The following is a 10,401-nucleotide window of genomic DNA, read 5'->3' as shown; positions in this document are numbered from 1 at the left end:
GGAAGCCCGCTCCCCAGCTCCCTATCCAGGACCTGGTCCAGGCGGGCAGGCGTGGGGACCGGCTCTCTCCCTGTCCTTGTTTTCTCCACCTGAGACAGGGAAGTGGGGTGGGAACTGGTTTAGGGATGGCAGGCAAGGGGCAGTCAAGACTTCAGTATTAGACACGCTGAACTGGAGGTAACCGCGGACACCCAGGTGTAGGTGCTGGAGAGACAGAGGTGTGGGATCGTCAGCCCATGAAGAACTAGAAGCCTGGCCTGGAAGAAGCCTCTAAGGAGTGAGGACAGCTGGAGAGAGCCTGGGGTCTGGCAGCACTCAGAGGCCAAGGAAGAATGACAGCCCAGGGGACAGAGAAGGGAAGGTGTCTGGGGGAAGGGAGAAGGGGGGAGGGGGTTTCAGAGGCCCCATGGAGGAAGGAAGGGGGAGGGGAGCAGGGCAACCACAATGCTCCAGTCAGAGGGGATGGGGCCTACACCCCCACCGAGGATGGGGGAGCCAAGCTGGAGCGGAGGGGTTCCTGGGCAAACTGGGAGGGGGACCCGCAGTGCCTGATGTGGTCATTGCAAAGCCACATGAACTGGTCCCTTGGGCCCACCCTGGACACTGGCCTGCAAGGGAAGAGGAGCTTGAGGATCAGAATCCCAAGGTCAAGGGGCCAAGTGTGCAGGACGCTGGCTCCCAGCTGAGCGGAGGTTACATCAGGGGTTACTCCAGGCCAAATAAATAAGAGAATTGAGCAGGAAGACCGTCACTCCGTTCACTCCAAGCCGGGCCATGAGCCGGCCCTGCAGGGAACCTGGGGCAGCACCAGGGGCTGGCTGCTGGCTGGGGGCACTGTGGAAATGAGAAGTGGATGGGCTGTGGCCTCTTCGCGAAAAAGAAGGGCCCACAGCAACCCCTTCGGGCAGAAGGACTCTCACAAATCTCATCCAGGGACCAATTGCTGACTGACAGCTCTCCCCAGGCAGGAGCGCCCAACGACCAGGGCCTTGTCTTTTGGGGACGGTCTTCCTCCTGGGGTGGCATAGGGCAAAACACACAGTAGGTCTTCAACAACCCCAGGTCCCCTGAAGGATGTTTACAACTACCACTCGGCGAGGTCCTCCCCTGTGTCCCCCCAACAGCTCTGCAAGGTGGGCTCCATTTCTATCCCCTTTTCACAGTTGAGAAGAGGGGGAAAGGCCCTGAGGCACCTATGAAGTGGGGACAGGCTTCCCAGGGCACCTGGTCTGGCTGGCACAGCCCTGCACAGATGGACCATGTGGGCAGGAGCAAGGAGTCTGTGCTCACACTTCAGGGTACACGTGCTGCCTCCTTCCCTCTCCCCACAGGCAGCACTTCTCAAAGCGTGTGTCCAAGGAGCCCTAGTTCCACGGGGCGATGCTGGTGAAGGAAGGTTGGAAAGCACAGGATGAGCAAAGGGGAGAGAACTGTTCCACGCAGGACTTCCCAGAGCCTTTAGAGCTCTGCAAGCTGGCCCTCTGGGAGAACTGTGAGCAGAATTTCCCCCGAGTATTTGGCCACGGGTGGCACCAGACCCATGGAGGGCTCTGGAGGGAAGCCTCGGGTCCCTGTTACTGACCAGGGTTAGCCGAGCTTCGCAGCTACCCAGAGCTGGCTCAAATCCGTCTGTTCCCTCCCAGCTACAGGTCCTCTCTGAACCTCAGCTTTCTCTGTCCCATGGAGAAAACATGCCCAGGTCCCCTGAGCAAAAGTACCAAGTGTGAGCCCCTGGTTCCAGCCTGCGCACAGTAGGCCCTCAGAGGGTGGGGTCACCTTGATTGGTCTGACTGGGTGAGGGCCAGCACCTCCCTCTTTCTCCTGAGTAAGCCATGCTCTCACAGCACTTTTTAAACTAAATCCTTTCCAGTCTCATTTTTAAAGGTGAGTTTTGGTACCTCACACAAAGGATTTGTAAATACTTCAGCATTTTGAACCCCCCACCACCCACCAGGCCAGAACCTGGAGGGGCTGTTTTCCCTCCCCAAGCCCCACCTCTGGGGGGCTGAATGGGGCATGCTGCTGGGAGATGAGCAGGGGCAATGGGATGATTATTGGTGTGATGACCTTCCCAGCAGGCTCTCTGGGTCCTTTTAATGGGGCTGGGGACCCTGAACCTCCCTCTGGCAGGAGATTCTCCAATTGGGGTGACCAGAGAAGCTGCCCCTGCATCCCCTCCCTGCAGCCTTGTGGGAGCAGCCTGAATGCCAGCCAGGCGACCCAGCTGCCGCTCCTCTCTGGCCATCTGTGCCTCAGTGTCTCCCTGGGAGACGTGGGCAGCAGGGCTGTGTGTAGACAAATGAGGCACAGGGTGTCCTGTTGGCCAAGGTGTCCCTGTGATGACTTATCTAATCATTTGTCTCCCCCTCCTGGAACCCCGAGGCCTGAGGCCCGAGAGGGCTGCACACACAGGTAGGAAACACCAGACACATGGACGCTGTCACCCTGGTCACACCCTCCCTGCTCCTGCAGCCACGAGCAGGGCTCCTGGAAGGTGCACACATGCCGCGTCCCCTCCTGTCATTCAGCCACAAACTAAATGAGCAGAGAAATAAAGCAGGATGCGCTGCCAGGCTGCCTCTGGGCCGATAAACAGAGCCAGAGAACGGCAGCCCGAGAAAGTTCTGAAGGGTGGATGACCTGGGTCTGCGTCCCTCCCTCTCTCCCTCCCTCCCTCGGGCCCTCAGGACACTGGGGCCTGGATATTTATATCCTGGAGGAAGGGCAGCCCTGCTTGGCCCATCAGAGCTTCCGGCCCATCCAGGCCACGGGGCCAGGGCAGAATCAGAGCTGTGGAGGCCGCCTGGTCACGCAAGAGAGGCCTAAGGCCAAACGTCAACCCTGGGAAAGCTCCGTCCCCTCCTCCCTCCGCACGTCCGGGGGTCAGTGGTCACTTTATTAATAGCAGTCCCTGAAGAGAGGCCTCTCCCCCGCATGGTGATCGTCTCCCTGCTGGCTTGGAGGAGTGACCTGGGGACATCCCTCGGAGGGACCCACGGAGCCCTTGGGAGTGACAGCAGAGGGACATCACCACGCTGACCATAGGACATGCAGAGGGAAAAAAGCAGGTTTCAAACATCCCATTTTCTCCCTCCCACCATCAACCCCAAGACAGCACTCCCTTCATACCAGCTCCTGGGGCCAAAGAAACCGCACTTTGTTCTTAGAGCGGCGTGCCCACCCTCAGAAACTCTGGAACGAGAAAGGAAAGAGTCTGCATCACAAAGAATGTCCTGTTTTAGACCATCTGGGCCCATTACGACAGAGAAAAATCTGGAAAGTTATTCACCAAAAAGGCCTTATCTGGAGCTCCCCTCCCTCCCCGGACACCGAATCTCTTGACAGAGTCGTCTGCTGCCAGGAAGGATTGCGAGAGGCCGTGAACTAGGCCACAGAGATTACTGGTAGCCCTGCCTGGGCGGCCTCCAGGCCATCTCAAAGCAAGCTTACAACTCTGCCATTCACAGGAAACAGGAAACTGATAATAACACGAATGGTTCCTGTCTGTAGAAACGCAAGCACTTGTGCCCACCAAATGGGTGGTTGGTAAGATGAGGGCTGGTTTGCCCCTGGGTGGTTTTAAATGTGTACTCGACGAACAGGCATTCCGTATACAGTAACAGAGAGAAAACTAACTTTCGAAAGATGTAATGCCACGAGAAGCATCCAGGCTCCACCTGGAGGTTTTGCAGATTGTGCACCTGCCAGGGACCCCACCTCACCTCCGCATGGCCCCCAGCCCCGGCACCTCTCAGCATCTCCCGGGGCCTGTGAGGGCCCGAGAGCCTGGGCTCCAGACCCCACTGCCCGCCACACCTGGGGTGTCAGCTTCACTGGCATCCCACCAGTGCCCCGAGCCTCGGTTTCTCTGTCTAGAAAATGGGACAGTAATAGCCAACCTCTACAGTGCTCTGAGCTCCAGTGTCATGGGGGAGGAAACTGAGGCACAGGGCAGTTAGGCGATGTGCCCGAAGTCACAGAGAAGCCATACTGGGAGCTAAGAAAATTGGCTTTGCTCCAGGGGCTGAGGCTTACCGGAGAGGTGCTTGGTGCCCAGGCCCTGGCTCCCGGGCTGGTTCTCCCGCGGCCGAGCACGGGCGCTGAGAGGTGCGACCCCGCCCCCTGGTGGACGCTCTTGGACTTGCCCAGCGTGGCGCCCCAGGACGGGCCTGTGTTCCCCACCTATCGGGCACTGCATCCCGAGAGGAGCCACTGGCTGGGGTGGAAAGCCCAAGCCTTAGGTCACCCCTTCCCACAGAGAGCAAAGCGCAGGCGGAGGGCAGGAACCCTAGACCACTCCAAGGCCAGCAGGACGGGCTGGGGGCCAGAGGCATCCACGGGCCAGGGCTGCCTGATTCCAACGGCTTGGTCTGTGGTGGCCGTCAGCAGTGACCTTCAAGCTGCCTCTCTGGGCCGCAGCAGTCACTCTGAAAGGCTCGTGACGGCCCCAGGAGGGTCTCAGGTCACAGAGGTCTTCCGTTCCAAAAGGCAATGAGTCCTCGGGGCCTGTCACTGTTCCTGGGAATGTCACTTCTCTCCCCCTCCCAGCTGAGAACCTCCCAGGAACCTGGAAAGGCCGTTGGGGCTGGCTGGCCAGCAAGCAGAGGTCTGTGAACTGGAGGTAAATAGGATGGGGGCCAGGTTCCCCGACTGCCACCACACCCCCACTCCACGCAGCCACGGACACTGCCAGCAAGATGTGTGTGTCTCCAAGAGAAGTTCCCCAAATCAAGACTTAGCTCTAATCTCACCACCAAATTCTGCCGTTATGCTTCTCCCATATGTGGCTCAGCCCTTCCTCACGGCTGCCGAGAACTCCAAATAGTGGACAGCCAACACACCCAGGCCATCTGCACGGCTGGGCAGAGAAAATGCCCACATCTGGGGGCGCAAACTGGCCTCAGTCTTCCCTGCAGCTGCCTGAGACCTGACTCTAACGTTTCTCCAGCTCAGCACAGAGACTCCATCAGGGGTCTGCAAAGGCCTCCATAGCCACCTGTGCCTGGAGATGGGCACTGTGCTCAAAGCGAAACAGGCTCTCTGCTCTGAATGACATGGAGCACTGCCTGAGGTCACCACTCAGCAGACATTCGTTCTGTGCTTCCCAGGGGGCCAGTCGGGGATGTGGCCGGGACTGGAGTGAAGCTGCTGGCAAAGCCACGCGCTTGGGCTGTGCCTGCAAATCCAGTGGCTGCCACCAGTGGGTGCTCAGCCTGAGCGGGGGCCGGTTTGGATTACCCAGGTACTGACGTTCCAACTTCCTCCGTCTTTAGCCTTTCTCCTCTTCCTCCTCCGTTTTCTGCCCTTCCCTGGGCCCTTTTCCCCTCTCGAGAACACGGACCTCCATCCCACCAGCCCACTAGCCAAGACAGATGACTTAAATGACACTCCCCCCTCCAATGTCTCATGTTCACAAGCTCCATGGCCTGCTGATAAGCTCTTCTTTTTAAAGGGGGGTGGGGGAGGACTCTGCAATTTTGTTTAACACAGAATTTCCCAAACAAGTGTCTTCCCTTTCTTCCATAGGGCATCTCAAGGGACGACTGAAGTCGTCAAGTGGAGCACACTTTGGGAAATGCTGCCTCGTGGACAATTGACAAGACCCCCTCCCATTATCAGTAAATGCAGCTTATGAACCCAGGCCAGTGCCCATCCCAGGAGGGAGCTGCCGCCTTCGGGTTCTTCCCACCTGGTCATCCTGACCCTGTGCAGACAGACGCTCTAGCTGCCTTCCCTCCTTATTGTCCAAACTCTTCCCACATCTTGTGTCATCGCTTGGTCCCCTGGAAGAGGTGGCGTCATCTACTCTGCACCCAGAGCACAGGCTGCCAAGATGGAGTACAGAAAGGCTTTGTGAGTGCATATTCCTAGGCCTGATTACAGACCCCCATATTCAGACTGGTGGTGGCCCAGAAATCTGCATTTTAACCCCACATGGTTCATTTTCAGCCTAAAGTTTGAGGGGCCTGGTCTGGGATTCTGGAGGAGCCAGCTGCTCCTTCTTTCCAAGCCCATGGGGACCAGCAGCTTGAAGACCCAAGGGAAGGGGGAGGCCGCACATGTCCTTGCCATGGGCAGGAGACATCACTGGGACCAGGCCACCTTGGATGGAGCCTCCCCAGTGACCAGATGCAAGGGGCTCAATAGGTCCGAGGCAGGAGGCTCATGGACACAGGGGAGTTGGGAACAAGTGGACAAGACAGCATAGACTCCCCAACCCTCACTCCACAGCCTGGCTCAAACCCATCAGCTGCCCCACCAGAGGTGCAATCTCACACAAGTTACCCAATCTCTTTGGCCTCTGCATCTTCCGCTATAAAACGGGTGCTGATAGTACCTTCCTGGTGGGAGCTGGGGAGTGGTGTGAGGGAAACCTGTGCAGGCCTTGGCACACAGCAGGTACACAGTAAGGACTCCAGTCCGGCAGGCACTCACCGTGCTTGGTACAACTTGCTAGCCCAGGGGGCTAGACTATGTCACAGCCTGACCACCGCTCGGCACCCAAGCCAGGCAGGGGGCAAAGGCAGGAACCGGAGGAGCCCAGAGTGCTGAGGAATGAGGGGACTTCTCAGAAGGTCAGGGGCACAGTGACCCTGAAAATGAGGCCAAGGTCTGGAGATTTGGCGGAGACACCTCCAGGTAAAAAGATGGCAGAGTTCTGCCACGGGAGTTCACACACGAGAACTGTGGAAAGTCGCTGAGCACAGCTCCGAAAGCAGCCTGTGCCTAGTGAGGAATCACAGGCCCTGCAGCTGGGGACCCGGAGGCCCGGCTTTCTGGGACGAGGCAGGCTTGCGGACAATGCAGGGACTGCCGACAGGACCCCTGCCTCTTGGAGCTCGCTCAGCAACAGAACCATTAAACCGAGGGTTCACTGTCCGGGCTCCAGGGTGACGCCCAGCCTCACGCCACACAAAGGGAGTGTGGACCCGGGACTGGACAGGGACTTGCCCAAGCCACACTACAGCCGCTCTCAGCTGATGCTGCCCCCGCCCTGGCGCCGAGAGTCGTCCCTCCTCGCTGTCTGTCCCCTGGTCATAGCCTGGGCCTCCTCTCCGCACATGCTCTGCAAAGGTGGGCACAGTGCGTCCATCCCCCTGTAACTAAAGGGCTTACCTGAAACTTCCCACCAGAGGACATGATGGACGTAAAGCCGGGCTCCTGCCGGACCCGCCTCCCCCGGCTGGACCCACGCGCCACCTCGCCACCTTTTCTGTCCCCTGCCCTTGTGCCCTGTGCGTGTGTGGCCATGAGAATGTGAGCAGACAGGTATGCGTGGACACTGGTCTCTGCACATATGGGCGTGTGTGCACGTGTACTCACGAGCAGTGTGCACACATACACACATGCACGCGTACATACACAAGCAGACGCACACATGCACGCGTACATGCACACGTACATACACGCATGCACACGCACATACACACATGGACGTGTACACACATGCACACGCACACACGCACGCACACGTACATACATGCACACACATGCACACGTACACACACATGCACACGCACACATGCACGCGTACACACACATGCACACGCACACATGCACGCGTACATACACAAGCAGACGCACACATGCACGCGTACATGCACACGTACATACACGCATGCACACGCACATACACACATGGACGTGTACACACATGCACACGCACACACGCACGCACACGTACATACATGCACACACATGCACACGTACACACACATGCACACGCACACATGCACGCGTACACACACATGCACACGCACACATGCACGCGTACATACACAAGCAGACGCACACATGCACGCGTACATGCACACGTACATACACGCATGCACACGCACACATGGACGCGTACACACACATGCACACGTACATACACACATGCACACGCACACACGCACGCACACGTACACACATGCACACATGCACGCGTACATACACAAGCAGACGCACACATGCACGCGTACATGCACGCGTACACACACGCATGCTCACGCACACATGGACGCGTACACACACACATGCACACGCACAAATGCACACGTACATACACACATGCACACGTACACGCGCGTCGTCCACGGCCCGCGAGGTTATCAGAGGGCGCACCAGCCCGCACAGCACCGCGGAGCACACGCGAGTCGGAAACGGGGACGCGCCCACCGCCTTCGGGAAGCCCCGAGTCACCGCCTGGCACAGGGGCACGCGGCGCGTGCGGGAAAGGCACGCAGGAGCCGCAGCGACCCACCGTCTGCACTGAGGGACGGCCAGCACCAGAAGCATCGGGTTTACACCTTAAAGCTCAGAGGAGAGGGCAGAGGAGACAACTGGACGCGCAGAGCGGCCCGCGTCGGGGCTCGAACCCCGGTCCCCGGGCCGCGCGGAGCACGAGCGAAAGCGCAGCGCAGCGGGCGCGGAGCATGCGCGGTGGCGTGCCGCGCGCCCACGTTTCCCCAGCACCCACAGTTCCAAGCGCCGGGCCGCGTCCGGAAGTCCGTGCAGCGTATCTTCCGTCCTCGTCCTCTGATTCGCTACAGACCACTTCCATTTCCGCAGAAAGTTCCGAGCCGTTTCCCGCCCGTCCTCTAGGCGTGTTGCTGTTTTGTTTCCGGGGGAATCTAATTTGCTGAAGGACGCTGAGGACTTCCGGGTGTTTCTCCCAGCCTCTGGTTGGCTGGTTTTATGAATATATTAGAGCACGAAAAAATAGGGGTTTTTTCAGACGCTAAAATGAATGTAGACTATTTGGTATGAATATGGACCCCCCCGTCGGATGCGGACACTGTTAGTCATGGATCTGAAGCACACGTCCGAAGTCGCCATGAGCGAAAGGCGGCGCGTGCGCCGGCCCTTAAGTGGCGCGCCGCGCGGGCTCTGCAGCGTGTTGTATGAAAGGAGAGAAGGTTAGCACTCCCCTTGACAAGGATGGAAGAGGCCCTCGGGCCTGACAACACGCATACGGTTAAGGCATTGCCACCTACTTCGTGGCATCTAACCACTGTTTTTCGTTTTCTTTCCCCCAACGTGTGAGCCTGTGCGAGGGACACGCCGGTGCACGAGTGTGCGCCACGCGCGGTGCGATTAGACCGCGGATGGGACGCCCGGGAGCGCTGCCCACAAACACGCGCGACTCGGCTTGGAGCCGCTTGGCATCGCCCACAGGAGTGTCTGCTCTGCTGGGCCGCCTTCCGTCCCCTGGTCGCAGCCTGTGCCGCCCGCCCCGCCCCGCGGCCTCGTTCTGCGGCCTCCCTCCTTCCTGCCACCCCCTTTGGTGGCGTTTACTGTCGGAGACTGCGCGACGTTGGACACAGGCCAAACTGGAGAGCCGAGCCTCCGCGCGCGGAGCTGGCGGTGCCTGAGTCGTGTCCCGCGAGCGCCCGCGCTGCAAAGCTGAGTGGCCGTTGCCCTGCGGGGCCTCACCACTTTTGCCGGGTTTGAGTCCGTTTACAAACCCGCGCGGGCACTGGTTTCCGTGCAAGGGCGGCGTTTGCATTCTCTTCTGCAGCGGCGGGACACCCGCAGGTTTCCCCGCCGGTGAGGGAAGGCGTCTGGCCAGCTGCCGTTCACTTCCCTCCGGGCTGTGCACCTCGTACGTCCCGCCGCCTGCTCCGTCCCTGCCCAGCCGGGCAGGTGGGCAGCGCAGCCTCCCGGAGGCCAGGCAGCCAGCGGGCCCTCTGGCCGCCCTGGCCACGGCGCGGGAAGTGCTGTCCCTCTTGCGCCTTCAGCCCCACCTGGATGGCCCGCTCTCTGGATGCCAGTCCCGCTCCTCCAGCCCGCTCACCTGAGACCCGCCTGCCCCTAGGGCAGCCTGCTGCGTGCGGGGCGGCCCGGCCTGCGGGAATGGGGCCAGCACAACTGCTTCCAGCGCTTTCCTCCCAGGCTGACAGAGAACGACACTCAATCCCCAGAAACAGGCTCACCAAATTAAGTAAAACCTGAATCGACTCCACTGTTTAAAAATCCAGCATCACCGGGAAGCTCCGTTCGGCTGGGAATCCAACTCAGAAGCAGCTCAGAGAAAGGAGCCCCAGTCCAGGCGCAGACTGGGGCCTGCAGGGAGGACCTGTGGTCCCTGATGCCTGGGGAGGGAAGCACTAAGGAGCTGGACGTGCCCAACCATAGCAAGGAGCACCAGCTCAATCACGAGCCAACGTGCGTGCACACCTAGCTTCTTAAAGACAGTAAGACAACTGGGAAAATCTGGACACCAAATATTTGATTCAAGAATATTTTAGGTGTGAATGTGGTATTGTGGTGACCCTGCTTTTGGAGAAGTTTCCTTTAGACACTGTGTAGTCACTGCTCACATAATAAACTGCCTGGGATTTATACACAAATAACGGGAGGGAGGGGCACACGAACCGAGATGCGTTAAGTGTTGTGAATTCGGATGGCTTTTGTTCC

Source organism: Rhinolophus hipposideros (assembly GCF_964194185.1).
Source record: "Rhinolophus hipposideros genome assembly, chromosome: 11".
NCBI classification, from domain to species: domain Eukaryota; kingdom Metazoa; phylum Chordata; class Mammalia; order Chiroptera; family Rhinolophidae; genus Rhinolophus; species Rhinolophus hipposideros.
This window is presented reverse-complemented; position numbering follows the sequence as displayed.